The 18,911-nt window shown below is 29.3% G+C and overlaps 1 protein-coding gene and 2 long non-coding RNA genes across 5 annotated transcripts in view; 1 reads left to right on the forward strand and 2 right to left on the reverse strand.

Moving 5' to 3' along the window:
* The window catches only part of LOC105832697 (glycogen [starch] synthase), a 97,933-nt gene that overhangs the window by 1,676 nt on the left and 77,346 nt on the right, over positions 1-18,911 (forward strand). The window contains exon 2 of one of the 2 annotated variants that reach the window (XM_036292476.1): positions 7,658-7,765. The exons of the other annotated variant lie outside the window; for it this stretch is intronic. The gene's annotated coding sequence lies outside the window, so the exon portion shown is untranslated. The remainder of the gene's footprint in view (positions 1-7,657; positions 7,766-18,911) is intronic. 2 annotated transcript variants of the gene reach the window in all.
* LOC105835639 lies at positions 4,265-7,700 on the reverse strand. The gene is made up of 3 exons (XR_001138998.3): positions 7,454-7,700; positions 5,759-5,860; positions 4,265-5,270 (listed from the first exon to the last, which is right to left on the reverse strand). It is a non-coding gene; the product is annotated as an uncharacterized LOC105835639 (long non-coding RNA).
* Positions 8,471-15,512, reverse strand: LOC114255160. Of its 2 annotated transcripts, XR_003626441.2 has the most exons (6): positions 12,355-15,512; positions 9,777-9,857; positions 9,656-9,709; positions 9,360-9,582; positions 8,888-9,046; positions 8,471-8,809 (listed from the first exon to the last, which is right to left on the reverse strand). It is a non-coding gene; the product is annotated as an uncharacterized LOC114255160 (long non-coding RNA). The 2 variants fall into 2 exon arrangements; XR_004964734.1 differs by having other exon boundaries at positions 8,888-9,582.

Below are 18,911 nucleotides of genomic sequence, written 5' to 3' on the forward strand. Positions count from 1 at the left end.
AAGTGTTAAAAAAATTCTTTATTATAGCCTAAAATATAAATTTAAACAAAATTTAACTGAACTTTAGTTTAATACTTTAGTACTCTTTTAAAACTTGTCATGATAATCTATCATATAAAAAAACTATGTATATATACAACAATGAGTTTGGTTTGAAGCAGTAGATATAAGGTTTAATATTGAAAAATGACAATAAGAAAACAGTCTCTCATAAATGAATCATATTTTTATTAAGATTTCTGAACAGATGCATTTAATCTCTTCAAATATTCAAATACTTCTAGTAATTTTGTCTAAAATTTTAAAAATATTATCTAAGAAGTTGTAAATTTATTTTGTAACAAAAATTTTTATTATATTACTAATATAATTTACATATAAATTTTTAGTCACATTGTATAAGTGAGTGAATTCAAACTTTAGTACCCAAAATTTCTTTTTAGCTAATGCATTGAGCAACATTATTTGAAATAATTTTAGAGCACTAGAGCAAGATTTGTTTTAGTGGTAATTGCTATTAGACCTGCGAGATAATTAGTTAAAATAAATAAAAATAAAGATGCAAATGTATAGATAGACAATTAATTTTCCATAGGCAATATTTTTTTATGGCATTGCTGGCAATCTGGATCCTTTATGGCTAGACTGTTTTATTTATATATTTATATATTTATTTATATATTTTGTTATCAGAAAAATCTGAAAAAATTCTTATATATTTTTCCAACATTCTAGAACGTTATCTAACAGTTTTTTTGTTTCATTAAATTATAATTTTTTTATAGTGAGTTAAACAAATAAGGATTTGAAAAAAATGCGGAAATAGTAGAAAATGAAATCTCAGCCATAAATAAATATATTAAGGAAAAATATTTTGCAAGTGTATAGTACTAGGATAGATTTTCAAAAAAATAGTTTGACCCTCGCAGTTTCAAAAAGTATAATTATTTCAATTATCGAATATGTCCGAATTTTAATGGTAACCAAGTACGATTGTACAAACAATTCAATAATTTGTAATTTTTTATAATAAAAATTATTTGTTAGGTAATAAGCAGAAAGCGAAGTTTGATATGCTATATTCTTATTTTATTGCAAAAATATAAATATTTTAAGTTTACATTACGATAGTACAAATAATTTTTATTATAAAAAATTACAAATTGTTGAATTGTTTATGCACAATTGTGACAAAAAGTGATAAAATAATAAAAATTTATAACCTAATAAACAAAAAAAAGTTTTTACTATAACTAACTACTGTACTACAAAAAAGTTGAAACATTGAAAAACGCTTAAAATTGAAAAATCATTACTTACCAAAATATTAACACTGCTGGGTCTTTGAGGATCCAGGCCAAACTTTCTTTTACTACTGTGCCACAGTTGACTGCTGTACACGGGCGCTACTTTGCTGCTGGAACCTCAGTATCTTTACAATTTTTTAAGTAAAAGTCCCGAGACTAGTCGCACCCTTTATTAGAAAATACATGTACTACAAAATAGGCCTGTGCCATAAAAAATCCAGATTGCCTACAGAAGATTAAAGATTTATTAGCAGATAAAAGTTAGCAGATAATTTAAGAAAAGTTTTATTTTAATGATTCAAGAGTCTTAAAGGAAAAGAGTGACAAATCTTTTAAGCCGAATATACTCTGAGAGTAGTTCAAGAATAGTTCTTTCTAAAGTCTAAAGATATAGAGATATTAGATTCATCTATTTTGGGATTAAGTTATGAAGAATTTTTATTATAGCTTTTACAATTTTATTATTTAGAGATGTATTTACTGATTCAACAGATTTCTTCTCTACAAACAGAGTGAAGATGATTATTTGTTGGAAATAAAGCTGCATGTTTTCTAATATTCTTTGACACATATTTTTACACTTTGATTTATTGTCTTAATTTAGTTGTGATTTAGTTATTTTCAAGTTGTGGCAATTGTAATATTGTTAACCTTTTAATCGCCAGCATTGAAAACTTGTTAATTCTCTTGGAAAGTTCCAAATGTCATACTCATATCTTAGATATAACCCATATAATGTTTTGATCATTGTAGTGTCAATATATTGACTTTTTAGTGCTCAAAAGGTTAAAATATTGGATTACAATATTACTAAAAGCGAATATTTTATTATTGCTATAATATTGTAACTGTGTATTAAAATAACATTTTGTAATGTTGCTGCAATCTTTCTGTATGTGGGAGTTTTTGTGCTGAGTTTTTGTTACTTAAAAAGGTTCTTAAATTTTTTATCTTGTATTCTGAACTTACTTTTATCCATAAAAGTGCCGATAAAATTGTAATAAATATGATGATAAATATTACCATAATTTCAAGCACTTTTATTGTAGTACAATTGTAGCATAACAATGCGATTTTATAACAAAAATACAATTTTGAACTATTTTTATAAAACATTTATACGTTTTTGATAGACATACCTTTAAATGTGCTCATATTTATTTAACATAAAAACCTAACTTTAATTAATCCTAATGATGTTATACAATAGATTTTATTTTAATAAAAAATAAAATACAAGGAAAAAAATAAAGAAAATTGATATAAATAATAGTATAAGAAATAGAGATTAGAACAATAAGAAAGTAAAAAATACATAGTAATTAAAGTCAAAGTTATAAATAATTTAATACAAAATTAAATAATAAAGTAAAGCATAATCTATTTTATTTTATTATTACTTTTACAACACACACACACACACACACACACACACACACACACACACACACATTACGATATGGTATATGTTGATGGTTTTTATCCATCACCGATTTTGAGACATCTTAACAAAAATCAAAATATTAGGATGTAAACTAGAAACACGACATGGTAGAAAAATTTTTCTAAAATCATTAATCTAAAAATTAAAGACTACATTTTATTTAGTGTAGTTTAATTATGCCTTGATATATGACTTTAAGTATTTACTTTGCATTTATTGTTGCAATTTGAGAGATAGAGCCAAGTTAAGTTTGTAAATTTAAGTTGTAGTACATTGTTTGTGATTGACTACTTGATCAATCACGGTGTGAAAAATCTGAAGCAGTCATGATGTGTAACATAATAATTATAAATGTATTTCTAAGATAAAAGTATTCTAAGATCAAAAAATTATTTAAGATTAACTGTGTCAAACAAGAACGGTTATTTATTTTTTTTATAATTTTTATAAAAGGATGAACATAATATCATTAAAGTATGAATTATCAATGAACTTGCAGACAAATGCAGAAAAATGTAATTAAAAGAATGATCTTTATAAGCACATGTAAATAATCTTATATATTTTTCTTGTGGATACAAAATTTATTTACAAAAAATTTGCATTTTATTGTATTTATCATTGTATTTATTTTATCTTTTTCTTAAAAAATGAAGAACCCCAGTAATAAAACTCTGTATAGGGTATATAAAAAGTTACCCTATTTTTTAATATTCAATTCAATATGTAAGAATTGATATCGTTAATTGCATCTACTTGATTGACGAGCGTCTTTTATGCTTTATGTTTTTGGACAAACGCGCGTGAATTTGCTAGAGAATACGTAGAACGATTAGATATGATAATGTCACGCGATAGGAAATATTATTGAACTTGCGAGGTGAAGATAAATAGATAAGTATGATCCAAATTTTTTCTACAACGATAAAACTCACTTGATAAAGCTAGAGTTTCTTATTTCTGGTGAGAGAAAATTTTTACAGTAATTTCTTAATGTTTTTATGCTTTTTTTATTTAACCAATAATTCCAAGTAAATTAAAATTAAAAATATATTAATGTTTATATTTTAAATAAACCATATACATATAAATAATGTGAGAAAAACATTAAGTTTTATTTAATAATTTATTTTAACTAACATGTTTTTATAATCTATTTATTTTATTTATCCCAGTGAACACAGTAATATAGTAGCAATGTAACCGAATATAACAGGTTACATTACTCTGATGTTATATGTAACTTACATGTAAGTTACAATTTTCGACTCAGCAATATAACATGTTATATAACATGTTATCTATCCGTCATATAACAGTTACGGTAACTGTAATCTGCCAAATGTTATAACTGTTACATAACTGCAATATTTGGAATATAACAATTAGTCTAACCTAACTTAACGATAATATTGATGTTACATTACAGCAATATAACAGTAGCTATGATTTGTAATGGTGCGGTTATATTGAGGCGATGAGCGCGTTACGAAAATTAAATAAAAATCTGATATACTTGCTCACAATTTCTGTTTATTATAATATTATTATAATTATTTACAATTCTTGGTTATTATTATAATGGTTCACAATTCCTGTTTATCATAATGAAATTTCTTACACCAAACGAAAATAATTATAGCCCGTTTCTGCCAACATTAGATTAATTTTAATCTCGGTTTATGTCCGATTCCATCAACGTAGATTAACTTTAATCTCGGTTCAACTTATTCTTCATCTTTTTTTAATTGTAAGAATTAGAAAAAAAAATGAAGAGCAAGTTAATTAAATGTCACTTTAGAGATTATAATAAGAAGAAGATGAAGAGCAAGTTGAACCGAGATTAAAGTTAATTTACGTTGGTGCAATCGGGCATAAACAGTGTTAGTAGAAACAGGCATATGTGTTATTAAATTATTTTACAACATTTTTTGCAAACTTCGTCTATTGACTAAAATACTAATAGAGCGATTATGTGTATTCAATCACTAACAAAATGTAAAAACTTAAATTAAAACATTAGGAACATTTCTTGCATTTCTTGCAAATTTCGCTTATCGACTAAATACTATTATACTATTAGATACTAATTGACTAGATATTGAGTGATGATCAAATATGCGTTTTTAATTCCTTTTACTACTAATGCCAGTAGTGAAAATCCTATGTGACGTAAACTATAGATTTTTAGTACTGGCAATAATACTGAGAGGAATTGGGAACTTATTACAAAACGCAGGTTTTCCACTATCGTAGCAGAAGATCCCGGGCCACGAATTTCCTGTTAACCAATCCACCCAGCACTCGCTTCAAATATATCTATATTTATCTTTTATCTAAGACTCTGCAACCTTGAAAGAGTCTGTCTTGCCTCCGTCGTCTTTACTTTCTTCTCTCTACTTTTTTCTTCTCTTTTTCTGCTGTTCGAATTCATCGTTGTTTAACAAACCGGAACCATTCTGCGACGATCTCTTCAAACTCAATTTCTTTCACTACTGGATATGTATTTAAAATAGCATCTGTGAACAAGGTTAATATAATTAATAACAAGGAGCATTGGGCGCGAACTCAAATGATGAGGAAGCAATATGCAAGTTTCTAACTTTTAATTATTATTGAATCCCATAAAAGTTGCACAAAATATATAATATATCTTATAACATATGTATAATAGAATCTTGAAGAATTTGTAGGCACATAGAGATCGTTATGGGATATATTATTTTTCGCAACTATTGTGGGATTTTATGAGTCCAGTTAGCACATACATACATAGTTAACCTCTTAACTTCAATTCAATTACATATATAGACTGCGCTTCGATATGCACTGTCAGTCATTGAAAATCTATAGTTCATGTTACGTATACTATAGATTTTCAGTACTGGCAGTAAATTTCGGAACTCATTGATAATATATAATATATCTCATAATTTTATCTATGTGCCAACAAATTCTCCGAGATTCTTTAGAATATTCTATAGACACTACTATATTATATGCATACCTTTGTGCTCTAACAATAAGTTCTACACATTGCCAAAGAATTATTGCACGTACTGTCCTTTTCTCTCGTTTTGGCCCTCCAGGGACTGCACAGATTACTTTACTAGTAAAAAGACAGAAATTGTAAGAATTCATAACAGTGTATTTTTCAGAATACGCCAGTGTGTAATAGTGTGTAATGGATGCAATTTAAAAACAAATATAAATACCCAGATTAGAATATTTTAAAAAATCTCGGAGAATTTATTGGCACATAGAGAACGTTAATATGGGATAAATATGGGATACATTATTTTTCGCAACTTTCGTGGGATTCAATATATGAATGTAGTTAGCACATACATATCCCAGCTAACCATTTGTTGCGAAATTGTCAGCAGACTGCTAAAAATTTCTTGTGAAATTAGGCTGCCAAAACCATGGTCTACTGTGTCCTGTGTCCTCAAGTGCGCCCTAATTGCAAACAAAAATTGTCATCAAATCCTGATATCAAATTGGGTGTAACAACAGAGCAGATCTGTTACTAGTAATACAATGACAAATTCATACAGCAAATTGAGAACAGATGTTGCAACGTAAACTTACAACAGATTTGCGCCAAATATGCGGCAGATCTGTATTCACAAATGACAACTGATTGGTAACAGATTTGTCGAATCTTTTCATTTTTACAGTTATAATTTTATTTAAGAATCGATGTAAGCAATCTCCTAGGAAGATTTATTAATTCAGGAGTAGGAACAGATTGAATAATTTACCTCATCCTCTTTTTAGCATTTAATATTTCTTATAGGGGGGGGGGGGGCTCAATTGACCTATCTATTTTTTCCTTTTATATTGCAAGTATATCATCTATTCTAGGTGCAATTAGGCTGTGTTTCGATATTCACTGCCAGTACTGAAAATCTATAGTTTACGTCACATACACTGTAGAATTTCAGTACTGACAGTGAATATCGAAACGCAGCCTTAATTTCACTAAATTTCTTGGAGTTAAATGTCACTCCAAAAAAATGAAAATACTACCAGTCCTGTATTATAAAAGTATAATGTGGCGATCCTCCACCACATCGGACACCTCCGCAGGCGTAGCGGAGGAAGGTAATTTTTGCTTACCTTAGTCGCACTGCGAGTTGTCTTTATGTAGTGAGTTGGCTGCATTTTACTCCCGAGAGAGTAGGCCGTCTATCGACGGTATCGCGTTTTTATTGCCAATTTGACGTTTCGACAGATCTGCTGCGCTTCTGGTATCAATCTGTCGCGTACTTTGACACACAAATGTTGTTGCATTTCTACAGGCAATTTGCTGACATGGTTTACACTTTGGTGTTTGTCGTCAATCTCATCAATACTTTCAATAAATCTGCTCGCAGTTCACTATTATTTTGTCATGTATTCTGATAACAGACGTTGCTAAATATTTGTTGAATATCTGCTAACAGTATTTGCAATGACAAGATATGTTTCTTATTTGCTGCTTTTCTTGGCAACAGAGTCTGTTGTCAACATTTGTCACAGCAGAAATGGTTATCGGGTTATAATATATACATGCGTACATTATTAATCTCATAACCTTAATTCGACTACATTTATAATATATAATATATCCCATAACGTTCTTTACCAACAAATTCTCCGAGATTCTTTAGAATATTCTACTGGCACTACACCATATCAAGAGACACGGTATACATACGTGTAACACGAGACTGCCCTGTGTATCGCCCGTGTATCTTGTAACGCGAGTTACGAGTAACCAAGATTATCGGATCTCAATAACAGTTGAACTGATTAATTTCTGACTAAGCTCAATTGACAGCTTGGGTTTAAATTATATAATGAAATACATATATACTATATTTGTGCTCTAAATTCTACACGTTGTTCCGGCACTTTGAAGACTTCGAGCTCACAACACGGCACCCGCGATATTAATCGCGCGCAACGTTGTCACGCTCAGGTGCGTTCGAAAACATCACCCGAGGACCCGAGTGCCTTTATATATAGGGTGCGTTCCCTTTTACACATGATACGCATGATGCAATGTCCATCCTTGTTGTTTGTCTTCTTCTTTACCCTATGGATTGCCGTCCTTCGAGAGACAAAGTACCACGCTTTTAAAGTTGTGAATCTGCAGCTGTTCGGCTACTGCACCTTCTTTTTCTTTCTTAGGATCCCAGCAAATACCAATATATAACCATTACATTGCTGCAATAAAACGGAATGTAACAGATAATATTACATGAACGTTACATGTAACATTCCTGTTGTAATTTCCCACTCATGTGATGGTGTAGTCATATAACATGAATATAACGTAGATCTGAACTGTTATATAACCATAACCGAGATGTTTTGTAATGGCAATGTAAACTATTATATTGCTGTTATAAAAAATAATTATAGTGTAGTTATATATTTTAGCACATAATTCCCAGGAGGTCAAGTACTTAAATTAATTTCACATAAAACAAAAAAAACTTTGAATACAATTTCGTTTTATGTAAAATTAATTTAAGAACTTGACTTCCTGGAAATTGTAAGTGCTAAAATTACAAAGGATAGTTATAATTATGAAGGAAAAAGGTAACATTAAAACATATATAGTTTTTTTAATAAACTTCTTAATATATTTATAAATCATATTTATCAATGAATCAATCATATTTATCAAAACAAAGCGTACATGATACTTTATATATAATGAACCATATAAATATTTTTTAACGTCATGCATTATATATGTAATTATCAGTAAATATATATTTTAAAAATAATTTTTAAAAATATAAAAAACAAGGTAAGATAAGAAAAAAGTAAGAGAAATTGATAGAAATAAAACTCGTTAAGACATAACGTCAGTCAGAAATATAAATTGTAAATTACAATGTCAGTCTAAAAAGTCAGATACAATTTCCTTGTATTATATCTTCAGGTACATTTTCCTTGTTTTTGTCTCTTTGTTGTCGTTATTTTGCGAAACGTAACCATTCTGCCATAATGTTTTCTAATTCTGCCTGTGTGAATGTTATGTGACGTGAAGTAATTTCTCCTAAAAGAGAAAAATAAAAATAAATTAATATAAGAATATTTTGACATTCTTTAAATTTAGTAACATTTTAAAACATACCTTTTATTATTTTTATTGATTTTAAATCATAGACGCGAAAATTGTCTTTTTTCCTTTCCAGAAACAACTTATGGCACATTTATTTGTAAAAATATTTTTCATAATCCGCTGGATATTATCGCTCGGATTGTTTCCACCAATTTTCGATACAAATTTTTTCTGTAAAAGAATATTTTTTGTTTGTTTATACATTTTATGTACTAATACTAGAATTAAAATTTTAAGATAAAGATAATACATTAATTATATGTAAAAAAATTGTTTAAACTCATATAAAAACTCTACTTTAGATAGAAAATTGCAGTTTAGATGTTATAATTCAATTAGAACAAAATCGATAAAAATCATTGTTTTTAGAATGTATTTTTATAAATTTTTTCATAACTTTTTAACCAAATATTTTTTATAAGGTACGAAAAAATTGCAATTATTAAATTTAACATTATTGTATACATTACAAATATAAACTTACGAATTGCGTCAATGCTTCTTCATTAGTCTTTACAATATTTTCAATATTTTTTATATCTTCTATTGTCATGAGAGAAAAAAATTGCTCAATAAAGCTATTGTTTTCCATCGGTTGTTGTAATACATTGCTTCGGATTGCTTCTTCAAGCTTTTTAATTGTTCAATATTATTTTTTAATGTTATATTAAATATTGCCATTATACATTTTATCTCTTTGACGTTCTCTATAATACAATTTTTTGTAAATATATATAAAAGATAAAGATGTACAAATAAAAATTTAGAAAAATTGTGTACCTTGAAAATTGTAGTTTTGATGTGCACGACGAGGAGTTGACTGAGAAGCAGAATCTAAAATATTTATGTGTTATTAATGCCAAAAATAATTTTTGGAAATTTATGTATATAATATAAATACCTTGTATTATTATCATCAATTATGGTTATTATATATTAATATTATTGTCCTCAATTGGTTGTGAATTTGTTTCTGTAACAACTACATTAAGATTATAATTATTACATATACTGTATATAATAAATTTATAAATTAAATTATATCCCTTAAAAAAACCTTAAAAAGGTAAAAAAGATACGCCAAGTACATAAATGCGTGCTTTCCAAAATAAATTTGAGATCAATATAGTTAGCCAAGTATATTTTAAAAGACTTAAAGAAGTTTAATAAACATCTATTTAAAAATTGCTTAAACGGGCTTGATGATTAAATGATTAAAATCAACCAACGGGATTATAGTGAAGCAAAAACTTGGCGTGCCCGGCTCATATTTTTTCTGAATTTCCAAGGCTCTATGTTATTGATATTGATAAATATATATACAAGAATGCAATTAATGTGACTCGGATATTGCTTTACTATCTGTCAATTTCTGCTTTATTATATGTTATCACTTATATTCCCATTTTTCACATAATTTTTGAATAGAACCATTTTTGAATGCGTTTATATACTTGACATATATACTTGACATATCTTTTTTAACTTTGTGAAGTTTTTCATAAGTTATTATTTTTTTTATTATTTTATTTGTACAAATAATTTTCATATTGTATAACATTGATCATTTTAAGTCGGGCGTTTTAAGCCGGGCACGCCAAGTTTTTGCTTCACTATAATCCCGTTGGTTGATTTTAATCATTTAATCATCAAGCCCGTTTAAGCAATTTTTAAATAGATGTTTATTAAACTTCTTTAAGTCTTTTAAAATATACTTGGCTAACTATATTGATCTCAAATTTATTTTGGAAAGCACGCATTTATGTACTTGGCGTATCTTTTTTACCTTTTTAAGGTTTTTTTAAGGGATTTCACTCCTTTTTGTAAAAATTAAAGAGTTACTTCTTTTTTTAATTACATTAAGTTTTATTATACATATTTTTTAATGTGTTAATTTAATATGTATGTATGTATATATGTATATATTTTCCATAATTTATTTTATTTTATTTGTTCTGCAAAAAATATGAATGCATTTTTAGCATTTGAAGGCCAATTGCATTTCTTTATACTTAAATCATTTATTAACATCCATTTTGCGTTTTTAGTACATATCATGTTTGTGTAATGTCCATCTATTATATTTTCACCGTGATAAAAGATTGCACTAAATTTTTATACTTATTTGCATTGACAGATAAAAATTTTTTATTAATATTTTTGACATTTATTACATATATATTATGTATATTACTTGTTATTATTATTTATTTATTTTATTTTTATTAATTTTATTAAATTTTTTCGTGTACTAATAATATCACTTACATTACTCACATTCAGACGTTGTAATTTTATTATTAATTTTTATATTAATATTTTTGACATTTACACATATATCATGTATTTGTTTATGTTATATATTTATTTTATTTTTGTTAACTTATTATACTTTTCTCGCATACCAAATTCACTATTTATATCATAAAATAATTTTTTATATGTTTAGTTTTATAAAATTATATGTAAGCACATTGTGAAGCCCCTTGAAGGACACACCGGCTTTGCGTGTGTGTGTGCATGTACATGTGAATTTGTAGAAAATAACTCAAATAAGCTTTTTCGCGCAAGAAATCTCAAGATCACAGAATTATTAAGTTTATTATATTTTTTCGCATACCAATATTCACCACATATATTACAAAATAATTTTTATTTTAGTTTTATAAAATTATATGTAGGCACATTGTGAAGCCCCTTGAAGGACAAACCGGCTTTGGGTGTGTGTGTGCATGTATATGTGAATGCGTGGAAAATAACTCAAGTGAGCTTTTTTGCGCAAGAGATCACAAGATCTTAGAATTATCAAGTTTATTATATTTTTTCGCGTACCAATATTCACCACTTACATTACGAAATAATTTTATTTTAATTTTATAAAATTGTATGTAGGAACATTGTGAAGCCCCTTGAACGACAAACTGGCTTTACGTGTGTACATGTGATCTGTGGAAAATATCCAAGTGATCCAAGTGAGCTTTTTCGCGCAAGAGATTACGAAATCTCAAAAATGAGTGTACCAATTTTAATCGGAGTGGTCGCAATCGAAAGCTGACATCAATATTATATAACAAAATTGCCATTAGATTTTTGATTATGATTTTAGTTTCTGAGATATTTTAACTGAAAGTGAATTTGACAGCTAAATTCCAGATAAAGCTTAGTAGCGGCGTGACATTTGCGCAGTGAAGTTTGCATCATTTGCATCATGCAGCAAAATTCTTTATGTACTTGGCGTCGCGCCGCTACCGCGTCGCTTGATATATACGCACGTACATGACAATATATTATATATATGAAATGTTAATTAATAAATTAATAATCATTAACAATTTTCAAAATAATAATATATTAATACACATATTTATAATAGATATTTTTCGGCAAAAATTTTTTAATTTTTAAAAATTTGTATAATATGTGAAATGTTTTTTTGTGTGTATGTATATTATTTTTAAAATTACATTTATTTTACGTACAATATAGTGGACTTGTACTCTCATTACATTGTGCTATTATAGGTCTATTATTTCGTACGTCTTCTGTACTGTTATAAAATCCCAAATTGTCAGGACATAGTAGCATGAAGTGAAAGATCTTTTGTTTGAGTTTGATTTCCTGTAAAAAAAAGTAATAAATATATTATATGACGTTCACTAATACATTAGCAATAAACTTTATTTGAATTATAATTTTTGACTATTTTAATTTAATTTTTGACCATATATGTAGTTTAATTTTATTGAAGTAAATTAGTATTATTATATTACTTACTTCAATGTAATCAAACTAGTAAAAAATTACAATTAAAATTTAAATTTAAATATTACATATCATTTTAATAAAAATAAAATATGATAAAACATATTATATTATACACAATTCCTGATTTTTTTTATGGTTACATTTTCAAGTTTACCGTCAGAACTATAGGGCTGATAAGGAAAATGTGGTTTTTTTCTCGACCCGATCGTTCCTCATCCGTCGTACTATAATTCGAATCTTCTTTGCGCAGATTCAAGAGAGTATAATAAAAATATTAAAAACAATTTTTTTAATTAGAAAGAGAGAGAGCGCGCAAAGCATATAGGTAATGAAAAAGAATATTTTATAATTGTTATATGCATCGCTTGCATATTTGTGAGCTATCGCAAAAAATATTTTAACTGTTAACGTTCACACTTTTTAAAAATCTCATAACGTTTACAGTGGGGTATAAACAACCTCAACCACTTAACTGCTGACTGTAATAAACTGTAATATTGTTTTAACTTGAAAAAAATATTGGATGATTTTCGAGTATCCTTTTTTAAAATGTAATAGATTTTTGAAACTTGATGTCAAGTATGAAGAAAAAAATTGAGAAGCGAAGAAACTGAAAAAAAAACGACTTATTACTAAAATTATTATTAAAAAATTTATAAATTTTACAATTTTTAATATTGTAAGCTATAAATTTAATGAGATATTCTTCAGATATTATGCTTTAAGGACAAAAATGATTCAATTGTCCGTTTTAAGTAAGACATTTTATTTTGAGAATTAAAGTGTCAATTTTGGAATAAAAATACGAACGACTTTTACAAAGTATATACAAGTATATTTAATTATTTATTTCTAAAAGAAAAATTTTTTTATTAATATCAGTATATACAAAAGTGTGTAGGATGAACTTTCTTGGGATCTTTTAAACTTCACATTAAGGGTTAAGTAAGTGAACGTTAAAAATTAAATAAAAAAGTTTTTAAAAATAAAATGTAAATAATTTTTAATTTTATTTTGAAATAAATAGTTCAGTAAATATAACTAGTTTATAAAAAATAAGTATAGAATACTTACTGCGATATTTTATAACTTCTATTTCAAAATTGTTCCACAAATCATGCTTTGGTTTTGCACAATTTGCAATTAATGTTGCATTGTTTGATGATCGTGGTGGCCACCAGCAACGATAAACATTATTATGTTTTGTAATCCAATTTGTTGGGACTTTTGAGAATGTTGAATTCGATAAAAATTTGACCACTGCGTATCTTTTTGTATGTATACTAGACATTTTTTTGTATATAATAATTTATATGGATTGCCTCTGAACTTTAAATATAAAACAAAACAATTTTTGAAGATATTGTGCAATAAATATTGCTTCAAGGAATATACATATTATTAAATGTGTTTTAAAATGCATTAAAAAAAAATAAAATAAAAAACATTAATAACTTAATATAACATAAATAAAAAAAATTAAATAAAAAACAAATATTATTTCTTCCTCACCTTCTGAACATTTCCCTTCTTTTGACATCAAAGAATACAATATTTATCATAAAGGCAAGTGATCAATTATGCAGTTAGAAATTTGTACTTGAAATTGTTATGCATTTAATTAATCTAATTATTACTATGTAACATAGGTATTATCACATATGAATTAACTTCGATATTACTTTTGATTTTTAAACATTTTTTCTCAATTTGTGTTATTGGAAGTTGAATAATATCTGAAGTAGTACTATTTGATATGACATATATACCAAGTTTTTCTGAGGCAAATGGAACAGTAAACAATGATTTTTGTATTTAAAAAACGTGCACAAAGAACTATTATATCATTCTTTTCAAATATATGTGTAACAAAAACTATAGATTTATTATGACAAACACAATTGTCAATTTCGTTACTGAAAATTTTAAAGATTTTAAATTGCAAGTGAGAAATATCCTTTTTCATTGATCGTTGTTTATAAATAGTGATCGGATATCGTTCCATACGACATTGTTGAATTGGAATCTATAAATTTTCGAATACGCAATTAGACAATTCTTGTAAGAGTTTTCCGGATTTACATGAAATCTGTTTAATTTTTTGCATATAATTTTCAAATTTAAAACAGCTGAAGTTTTCTGAACAATCAAATGTTCCAACATCACTGGCAAGATGAATGAGATTGTGAAGATTGTATGACAGATACTCAAAACCATAAATATCTCCATAGTTTGACACAAACCATAATAATAACGAATTTGCATAAGCATGAAATGTTATACATAATTGTGGATCAACTAATATTCTTATAGCAATACTCAAAGAAAGAAAATAATTATAAATCGTAGGTGCTATTACAGACTTCAAAACGACAATGCCAGTATACAGTAAAAAATGGCGAAATTCTGTCGCTTTTCATCTGTCAATATCATGTAAATGTTTAGGTTTTCTTGCGAATGGTATGATGGTATACAAGGCTTAATAGCAATTAAGTAACGTGAAATTGTATCAATATTTTCTGCTGGTAATCTAATATCTTTGTTACCTCTAACCCATAATTGTAATAATCATTTTATAACACCTAAACAAACAAGATGCGTGTAATCTAATGCTATTTGGGATATCATACCAATAGAAAGCTTTTTTTATATAGAATTACCATTATGATGTTCAATATGAGTACGATTTTTGAAAGTGTCATTTGAACGCAAAATGCAGTAAGTTTCAGGATAAGTTGCCATATTACACACAAAATCGCCTTCTTGTATACAAACTATTGCATTAATGCTAACATAATATATTTTTTGTTAGAAACAAACTATATTGAGAAAGATAAACTCATTTATAAAATAAGTTAAAAATTCATTTGCATTATAGGTTTAGACATACCATGATATATACCAATAATGTATGGCGATGTGTAAATATCAATATTTTCAATAGACGCCATAGTAGGCTAAAACTGACTGCTAGAACTTTTAGAAAGAGGTAAACCATCCACATTAATATTTTTATATCATTACTTTTTATAAATGCAGCATATATTTGTACACATCGCTTTAAACCAGAGAAAATATCGAAATGTACATACTGACCATTACCCATAGATTTTATATTTACGGATGCATTTCTTGGTGTTCTCATTAAAACCCGAACATCAGAAGATAATTCAAAATAACCGTGTTTTTTTTTAATTGTAAGTATTGCATTTACAGTATTGTGTGGAATATTGTGTTCATTAACCAATGTTTGTAAATCTTGTCTTAAATAATTTTCATCGGTATTATTAGTATCTGTTAATTTAACAATATCTTTTTGCAATTTAAAATTATGATGTTCTTCATGGCTTTGCAACGATTCTGTATCAGATTCTGTAGCAGAATTTAATACTTCCTTTGCTTCAAGTGTAACTTTCTTTAATGTATTGCTTGTACCAAAAAATGCATTGGATGTTTCAAAAGTAATTGCTGTTTGTTTTATTGTACTAGGTGTTACAGATTGCAAAGAAAAAGAATCAATAGAACTTAATTCATTTTGAATTAATTGATTAAATCATCTTTTAGATAAATATCGTAGTTCCTTAGGCATAATAAATTTTTCTAAACAATGCTGAAAAGATAAATACATATGTATATTTGCATATTGTAAATTTTATTTTTTTTAATAACCACTTGTACTTCTTACATCAATTAATCAATCTTAATCAATCTTATTATTATTCTACATATAAAAGTATAAAGAATATATAATAAGAAATAGCTTATGGGATATTACATTTTACTTTCAATGTTAACATATACTAAAATATAAAATAAATTGTAAACTCTCGAATTTTCAACTAATACTTTTATATGCAAATATAATAAAAGGAATGTTATGTAATCATTTAATTTTATATATGTATTTAGTGGCGTAACTAAAGGAAGACTATGAGGACTCAGGCCAAAGATTTTAAATGAATGAATGAAGCCTTTGGCACACGATACGATTTTTCATGCTAGATCGCATACGAGGCATCTTAATACGTGTCCCGATTGGCTCGGGTGATTATGTCACCAATCGTAAGCCAATGAAGATACGTAGTAAGACGCCTCGTATGCAATCTGATGGGAAAGGATGTCGGGGATTACGAATAACTCGGCACGTGTGGCAAACGACAAGAATGTATACTGGCGCGTTAAGGCGACGGAAGTAGAGAGAGCACAAGTGGGGGAGAATAGCTAGAAAGGAAACTCTGTATTACGCGGGGCGATTATCCAAGAGGAGGATTCGCCTTTACGGATGGCGCCCTCCTCTTGGATAATCGCCCCGCGTACTACAGAGTTTCCTTTCTAGCTATTCTCCCCCACTTGTGCTCTCTCTACTTTCGTCGCCTTAACGCGCCAGTATACATTCTTGTCGTTTGCCAAGCATCGTGACAAGCTTGTAAAGTGTTCGTCTTACAAATATAGCAAGCCTATTAACGTATACGACCGTGCCGAGTTATTCGTCATCCCCGACATCCTTTCCCATCAGGTTATGGGCCCAGAAGTCTGAGACCACATTAATTCGTGGATATTAACGGAACACGCGGGACCTAGCTTCACGGCTACGGCTCGTAGTGTCGGTTCTAGAATATACAGTGCAGTCGTGAGAACGCGTGCAAAAAACGACGTCAACACGATCGCGAAAGGAGAGGAAGTGAGACTCTCCGAGCAAGCATACACAAAAACGATTGTTTCGCGTCAGAAGCATCGACGCATCGACATTTCTTGTGGAAAAGGCACATCATCACGTCGAGATGAACACGAGCGGCATTATACGTATAGAGGCACTCGGGCGCGATAATTATGATACCTGGAAGCTGCAAATGCGCGCGCTGCTGATAAAGAACGACGCATGAGGCTACGTGAGTGGCGAAATACCGAAACCCGAGTCAACAGCAACGAATGCGGCGGAGATACGAGACTGGCGTACCAAGGACGAAAAGGCAAGGTCAGATCTAATATTATCCATAGGAGCGAGTCAGCTAAAGTTAATCAAAAACTGTGAGACGTCGCGAGAATTATGGATAAAACTAGAAAGCACGTTTCAATCGAAAGGACCCGCTCGTAAAGCCACGCTATTAAAAACTCACTTTAAAGAAAATGTGAAGGTGGCGACGTACGTGAGCATTTGCATGATTTTTTTGATGCCGTGGATAAGTTGTCCGAAATGGACGTTGTCATAAATCCAGACCAGCTCGCTATAATGATGCTTTATAGTTTGCCTTCAAGCTTCGAAAATTTCAGGATTGCAATCGAAAGTCGTGACGAGCTTCCGACGCCCGAGAACCTGCGCACCAAAATAGTAGAGAAATTCGACGCAAGGAAGAGAACGTTGAACGAGTCACAAGATGCTTTACTTGTCAACAGAAAGAAGCGGGATCACTCAAAACACAGTGCGGTCGGTAAAGAGGAACAGAAGGGGAACACGAGCTTCAGATTCAAGTGCTACAAGTATCACGAGAAGGGACACAAAGCTTCAGAGTGCCCATCATCGAAGGCAGAAAATAAAAACTCCTCTCGCACGTCTCTTCTATTGACTGAAGACACGTCCGATGCTTGCCAAGTTGCAGATTCCTCGAACGGAGGCATGTGGTGTCTCGATAGCGGATGTACTTTACACATGTGTAAAGATGTCAACGTATTTACTGAAGTGAGCAATGGTGAACTCGGTACATTGAAATTAGCCAGTAATACGTCCGTTGAGATCAAGGCCAGAGGGGTAGCAAGGATCATGACGATGACAAACGGAAGGAGAAGCGAAGTAATCCTAAATGAAGCGCTACACATTCCAGAATTACGCATGAATCTATTGTCGGTTTCTAAGATGGCAGACAAAGGTTTCAGAATTCTGTTCGACAAGCAGAGAGCTGTGGTCACCGATTCAAAGGGGCGCACAAGGCTGATCGCCAGAAGAGTTAACAATCTATACTATATCGATGGAGAATCGTCCAATTATTGTGAAAGCATCGAAGAAACTAGTCAGGTTGCGACGTCGACGAACACGACAAACTTGGCATCGTGGAATAGGTCACTTCAATTTTCGTGATCTCATCCGAGGGAGCAAAAATGGAGCTATTCGAGGCATCGATCTGCGACATGAACTCGAAGATTTCAATTGCGAAATTTACATTCAGGGGAAGATGGTACGACCTTCGTTTCCCAAGAAGTCAGAGCAAGAAACCGAAAAATTGGAGCTGGTTCATACGGACATTTGTGGATCGATGCGGGTTACTTTAAATGGCGG

This window comes from Monomorium pharaonis, chromosome 9 (genome assembly GCF_013373865.1).
Source record: "Monomorium pharaonis isolate MP-MQ-018 chromosome 9, ASM1337386v2, whole genome shotgun sequence".
NCBI classification, from domain to species: domain Eukaryota; kingdom Metazoa; phylum Arthropoda; class Insecta; order Hymenoptera; family Formicidae; genus Monomorium; species Monomorium pharaonis.